This window comes from Prionailurus viverrinus, chromosome A2, assembly GCF_022837055.1.
Source record: "Prionailurus viverrinus isolate Anna chromosome A2, UM_Priviv_1.0, whole genome shotgun sequence".
Taxonomy (NCBI): domain Eukaryota; kingdom Metazoa; phylum Chordata; class Mammalia; order Carnivora; family Felidae; genus Prionailurus; species Prionailurus viverrinus.
Window position 1 is genome coordinate 41,842,675 of NC_062562.1, and position 7,295 is coordinate 41,849,969.

General features: G+C 39.5%; 1 pseudogene; it reads left to right on the top strand.

Moving 5' to 3' along the window:
* Positions 1-2,581: 2,581 nt before the first annotated feature.
* LOC125153202 (transmembrane protein 230-like) lies at positions 2,582-6,994 on the top strand (annotated as a pseudogene).
* The last annotated feature ends 301 nt before the right edge of the window (positions 6,995-7,295 follow it).

The following is a 7,295-nucleotide window of genomic DNA, read 5'->3' on the forward strand; positions in this document are numbered from 1 at the left end:
CTTTGTATGTTCCTCTTCACTGTATCTTAATTTCAGTTTGTAAACTGAAGTGCGAATTAGTGTTAGTACAATATATGTACTAAAGTCCATTATTTCCCGTAGCTTCAAACATATCACAATATACTCTTGAACCAGAAAGTAGCAAAACACCTTCAAGCAGCTGAAAGAGCTCTAATCAAGTTCGTGCGCCTAAATTTACAGGAAATGCCTCAGACCTTCATTTTCAGTTTCATTTATGAGTTTTTAATTCACAGTGCTAACAGAATTAATGATTAACTCATTCCACAGCTTGAAAAATAGGTTTGCCTCAGTTTTTGCCTAAAGGGTAAACTCAATATTTTAGCATTTTATAAAAGGGCTTTCCTAATGTGGTCACAACCTTTGTTCATTGTCTTACTCTTCACTGCTTCTTCCACACTCTCTTGTCTCCAGCAACTCATGTGTTCGGAGAATAACATCTTCTTCTTGACCTTGCTGCTCTCTCTCTGCCTGCAGTGTCCTTCCTGACTCATCTTTCAAGGTCTACATCACATCAAACAATCTCAGATGCCTACAGGGACAGAGAAACAATGCAAATGAGAGGAATGTGCTGGTGGATGCATATTAAACACATAGAAATAACTCTTGCAACAAGAGATATGCTCCATCCCATTTTTTTCTTAACATTTTCTCTCTTCTTGGTTGTTCTTTTAGACAAAAGAATTTTGATGGAAACATAATGATCAGCCTAGGCTCATCACTGCTGTGTGGGATATGGCTACAGTATTGTCATATCTTCTATTTCCTTTAATTTTTGGGGGGGGGGGTAGTAATTAGAAATCCATAGTTTTGTGGAGTATTTTGTCTTGTTTTTGGTGTGTTTGTTTCTTTTTTGTTTGTTTGTTTTTAGAGAGAGATTGGGAGCACAGAAGAGTGGGAGAGGAGCAGAGATTGAGAGAGAGAGAATCTAAAGCGGGCTCCACACTCAGCGCAGAGCCTGATGTGGGGCTCAATCTCACAACGCTGGGACCATGACCTGAGTGGAAATCAAGAGTCAGATGTTCAACTGACTGAGCCAGCCAGGTGCCCCAGAAATCCATAGTTTAATATGAAGCATCCCATTTTAAAATCCAGGTATATGAATATACATATTTATCATTTAATTATTTTAATGGAGAAAGAGAACATTCTACATGCTGCATTAAATACATCTGTAGTCTGGAATCAGCCTGCTGACTGCTAGTTTGCAAGCCTATATCAAAATAATTTCTTTTTTGGAGTCTTTCCTAAATGTCCAAGCTAGTTTCTTCCCCCACTGTGCTCCAGAAGTAGCAGGCTGACCTCCAAAATAACACTTTGTATATTCTACACCTGTGGTGTGTATGTAAGTCTTTACCAGGACTGTGATATTGGAGAGCTGAGTCTGCACATTTTGACCGAATTCCCAGCATAGCACATGGAGTTCATCTCATAGTTGATACCTTGTAAGTGCCTGATGCAGTAATATATGTTGAATGAATAAAGGAATCCAATAAAGAAATGGAGTTGACATGGAGTTGATGTGGAGAGCACATGATCTAGTTAGAGAACAAATAGGCTTTGATTTAGCAATGAAATACTTGCAGGAGAAATTTCCTGGATGGACTCCTTGGACAGAAGTATTGGATAGTGGCCCAAGATTCATGCATTTCACACATATGTGTTGAAAGCCCATGATTCATCAAGTTCTCTTCTTATTCATGGGAATTCAGAAAACAACAACACAGAAAAAAAATCTTAGTAAGAAAGGAAAGATAAGAAAAGCAAAAAATAAAGCAAGTCATGTTTTCAATTGTTATCATGTATTTTGGGTGGGGTGTAAAATGAAACCAGGATGGAGGGAAATGCTAGCAAGAACCTGATGAATGAGATTGGGCTGTGTACAGATTGAAATAGGCTAGTCATGTTATCTCTCTGTGAGAAGGGGAACATTTGAGTGAAAACCTTAAGGAAATAAGGGAGCCATGCAAGTGGATATCTGGAATAAAAGTGATCCAGCAGATGGAACATCAAGTTCAAACCCTGAGGCAAGAGTATACCTATTCAAAGAAAGAGAGCTGGTGGAGGGAGGAGAGAAGAGAGTAGAGATAGGGAGGAAGCCAGGTTAGACACAACAGGAGGCTAAGAGTGAAGATCTCTTAGGACATTTATAAGCATTTTGTAACAACTTTAACTTAAAAAAATTTTTAAGATTTCTTTATTTTTAAAGAGAGAGAGAGAGAGAGAGAGAGACAGACAGACGGACAGACAGACTAAGCACAAGTGGAGGAGTGGCAGAGGGAGAGGGAGACACAGAATCCAAAGCGGGCTCCAGGCTCTGAGCTGTCAGCACAGAGCCTGATACAGGTCTTGAACTCACAAACTGTGAGATCACAACCTGAACTGAAGTAGGATGCTTAACTAACTGCACCACCCAGGCACCCTGTGACAACTTTGACTTTTACTCCAAGGTAGATGGAAGCCATTGGAAGAGCAGAAGAGTGACACGATTTGACATATTTTCATGAGATCCTTCTAGTGATTCTGTTGAGATTGGACTGGATGGGAATAAAAGAGGAGAAGGATGACCACTGAGACAGTGATTGAGGTAATGCAGGCAAACATGATGGCAGTTCAAACCAGTGCTGTGGTCACAGAGGTAAAGAGGCTGATAGACAACTTGGTTTCATACCTCCTTAGGTTATTCACGTAACACCACACTCACTGCAGAATAATTGGGTCACAATGTGACATATCAGCTGAGTCCATGAATATCTTCTCTGGGATCTTTCTAATTTCAGCACAGCCAAAATGAGAATGAAATTGCCTAATCACCATTTATTCCCAACATTTAGGACAATGTCTACCACATATACATTAGATGGATGGGTGGATGGATGGATGCATAATCTGATTGACTTAGAATTTAAGAATTATTCGTATTGCTATTTCTCACCATTCAGTGCAATTTGTATTCTTGGGAGCATGAATTGAGAACAGCCACAAGTGCTGATTGTGGCAAATGTGCTGCTGTAAAGCTGGGCTACAAAGACAGCCATTTTGTCCTGTCTGGTGATAAATAGGCATAGTTTGAGTAATGGCAATTAGAGCCAGAATTCAACTGGTGAGTCACTGTGAACACTACTTGAGTGAACTGACGGATTGTGATCATGACTATTCCTCATTTGGAAGCCTGGGGACTTAATGCTTTTGTTTGCCTGTGTTTTCTCCCTGGCACAGTCTGTGAGCCTGGAATGAAAAGATGATTATCTTTAACCAACATCTCATATTCTTTGATTTTCATCAAGCTTTTCACATTTTCATATCAAGAAAATTGAAAATGATTTTTATATAAGACTGAATGACGCTTTTGCAACAAATTGTCTTTTAAAATATAATATGCAGGCCTTTTTTCAAAAAGTAAGTCTTGTAATAACTTCATAAAGCAAGAATGTATTAGTTCTTCATCTTCCAAAAATAAATTGAAGCCACTGTCCCTATTTTGATTAAAATAATTTTATACACACTTAGATACATAAAATGCTTTATGAAGGGGCTAACACAAGATTCCACTATAAATCTTAAAACTTTGAAAATTCTGTCACTATTGGATCATCCAAATGAAGAACAATGTCTTTTTTTAGGTATCCCTCATAAATTTTTTTCTCTTAATTTTTCTATAAACAGTTTTGTGTGTTTTGCTATCGAGCAACTTACATGTATATTTTTTTAGGTCTTGTGGTCATTATTTAAAGTAGGCTGATAAACAACAAAGGCAGTTGATGTCAATAAAACTTAGAAGAATAAATATAAGAACAAAGGGAGAAGAAAATGTGCATCTGCTGAAAGGAAAGATACTGTTGAATACTGATTAGGAAAGTGGTCTGGGAGTTGTTGGAGAAAACCTCTAAAGCATGCAGCTTAATGTACAGCCGCAGTGAAAGGGCAGGGAGAATGCTAGATCATATGGCTGGGGAAAGACAATATAAATCAGATTTGGCATCGTTAATCTAAGTTCAAGTGCTAATGTCACCTAAAGAATTGTTCCCTACTTTGCTCCTGGTCAAGAAAGGTGCAGAACAATGCATTTGCTGCTGAAATGGTGTAGTAATGAGGCAGCTACAGGAATTTAGTGGTCTGTGGTTGGCAAGTAGGAGAAAAAAAAAAGAAGATTCACAACCCTGCTGGTAAGTGCACGCTAAGATGGGTGTCACTGCTCTTTCTCTTCAGATGAGCCATTGGGAGTGAAATAAACAAGAGATATCATCGAGTTCATATTAAACTAAACCCCAAGCCACTTCAGCCAGACTTGATGGAGACTTCCACATTCCCCAAAACCCTCAGATTTCTACCCTTTCAGTTTGTCTAATCTTTCCCCGGAGGATACTTTGCTGCCTCACTTGACAAGTAGTTCTCTTTATTTGGTTTTCTTCCTTTCTTCTTTTATTTATATGTCTCTTCTCTTATTCGTATGTTATGAGAACTAAAGAGGATACTAAAATTTTTTTAAATTAATACAATCCTTGGTATATATTAAATGCTCAATTATATATATTACTATTCAAACAACTACCCATTCTTACCTTTTCTTTATCTCAGTGAAGTCCTTTTTACTCTGGCCATTCTTCCAGTGTATTGTATTCTAGAAACCTACATTTCAGAGCTGAAAGCCTCTGTTGGTAATGTGTTTTACAGGTGTAAAAAAATGGAGTTTCAAGGGAAAAGATGATGAGCCCCAAATCTCAGAGTTGGTGCTTCTATGAAGACTTCTCTCCCATTTTCCATCCAACTTGAATCCTTAGTTTAGGGTTTCCTTACAGGGAATAAAAACACTAGATTCTCTCAATTCTGTCTTTGAAGTATTTTTTCCTGTATATCACGCCCTCCATCCCCATCCTGCCCCCGTATCAACATCATGCTTGGATCATTGCAGTATCTCCCTAGCTCATTTTTTGGCTCCTCTCTCTCTTCGAATCCATTTACTCATCATGAAAGGTCACACTTCTAGAGCCATGACACTTCTGCTGTCACTTTAATCTTCCATGAATGCTCTAACCGAAATTCATATAAATACAAACTCCTTTGCTTCATTCTGAATACTCCTCATCCACTGCCTCTCTTCTTGCTACCGCTCTTCTCCAACACACCTCTCAATGCCAGATGGCCCACTGTTCTCAATATATAATAAATAAGCTACAATTGTGCCCATTTATATGCATTTGCTTAAGTGTTCCCACTACAAAAGTATGTTATAGCATACCACACTATGTTATATATATTATTCTATTTCTTCCTTGCCTAAATTTTATGTATCCTCAATCCAAGGTAATGTGAAATTGAAAAACTGAAAGGGCCAGAAAACCCCAGAAAGTTGTTATGTGTCCATATATACAAGCATATGTATGCTTGTAAACAAGCATACTGGTATTTTTTCCTCTGAATTATTATTCCAAAAGCAATATCCTTCACCATCTTGTAAGGAAAAACTTCATGTAAGGATAGGTTCAAAACAAAACAATAATCAAAGCAATTCTTATGTCTGAAATTACCCTACTTGCAGGATCAGTTCTTTGATATTAAAAAAAAATGGATTCATTTAACTTGATAAATAAGAGGTTACTAATACGTGATATCCTCTCTTTGCTTGCAAATTGATTTTTTAATGAATTGGTGGAAACTTTGTTTGAATCTTTCTGGTACCATTACCCTTTTCACCTTTGCAAATCTGAGTTGACAGTGCTATAGAATGCTGCAGACAGCAGGATGCATAGTAAAAGATACAGCCATTGGACTGGTTGTCTTATCCACACAGAGCCATCAACAGGCTATCAACAGGCCCCCATAGATTTCCTCTTCCGGACACTTTTGGCACATAAGATCTTCCTAGTGTCTTTATGATTATGTTTATGGTTTTTAGATATTATGCAAAATATCACAGTACTAGATATAGTCATAGAGGATGCATTAGATATCAGTGCACTTAACACATGTAGGCAAATTTAAAATGATCTGTAAAACATTGGGGTGCATGGGTGCCTCAGTCAGTTAAGCGATGGCCTATTGATTTCAGCTCAGGTCATGATCTCACAGTTCATGGCAATGAGCCCTGCACTGGGCTCTGTGCTAACTGCATGAAGCCTGCTTGGGATTCTCTCTCTCCCTCTCTTTCTGCCCTTCTCGCACATGTACGATCTCTCTCGAAATAAATAACCTTTAAAAAATAAATAAAATATTGATAGTATACTGAAGGGTGAGGGGGCAGTTAGGTGAGGCATACCATGAGGACTCAGGTGCTTCTGCTGCCAATGGGCAGTGAGCTGTTGGTGCATGGGTGGCTTAGTGCGGCTCTCCAACTGTAGCTGTGTCAGCCTGTTATGATGCTCTCTCCTACATCCTGGCTGCTGGAATCCTCAATACTAAAGTGAAATATTCAAGGCTCTCCAGCACAGATAATGGCTACATTGACCTTCAGTTTAAGAAAAGCCCTCCTGGGGTGTCTGGTGGCTCAGTCAGTTAGTTAGGCGACCGACTTAGGCTAAGGTCATGATCTCACAGTCCGTGGGTTCTATCCCTGTGTTGGGCTCTGTGCTGACAGCTCAGAGCCTGCAGCCTGCTTCGGATTCTCTGTCTCCCTCTCTCTCTGCCCCTCCCCTGCTGGCGCTCTCTCTCTCTCTTTCTCTCTGTCTCAAAAATAAATAAACATTAAAAAAATTAAAAAAGAAAAAAAAAGCCCTACTAAGATCCCATATAAGGTCATTATGCTTGCTACAGCCCTGGTTTGGATTGGTGCCTTTCTCATTGCCATAGGCTCCCTTCTGCTGGTGGGCTATATCAGCGAAGGAGTGGGGAGTGGGGGGAGGGAAAACAGGCTTGTCCAGTCCTGATCCTTGGCACCCTGGTGCTCCTGCCAGAATTTTACCACCTGCGCATGGCCTACTATGCATCCAAAGGCTACCAGTGTTACTCCTACAATGACATTCTGGATTTTGATGAGTAGCACCCATCCTCAACCCTGAGGGGATGAGTCACAGATGGGACTGATCCCAGCTTTAAGATATTGAGAGGAAACTGTGACTAAGGGCTAAGGAGTTCTGCACTTTGCAGATGATAAATGAAAAATGGCCAGATTTTATGGGTCCAACCCCAAGATGTCAGCTGAGCTTACAATAACAAATTAACTGATTAGGACACGCTCTAGTTTTCATCTTCTGGCCCTGGCAAAAGCTGACAAGTTTTTCCACATGTATAGGTATCTTGCAAGAGTAGCAACATTAGTGGTGTGGGAAAGCAGGAGGTTA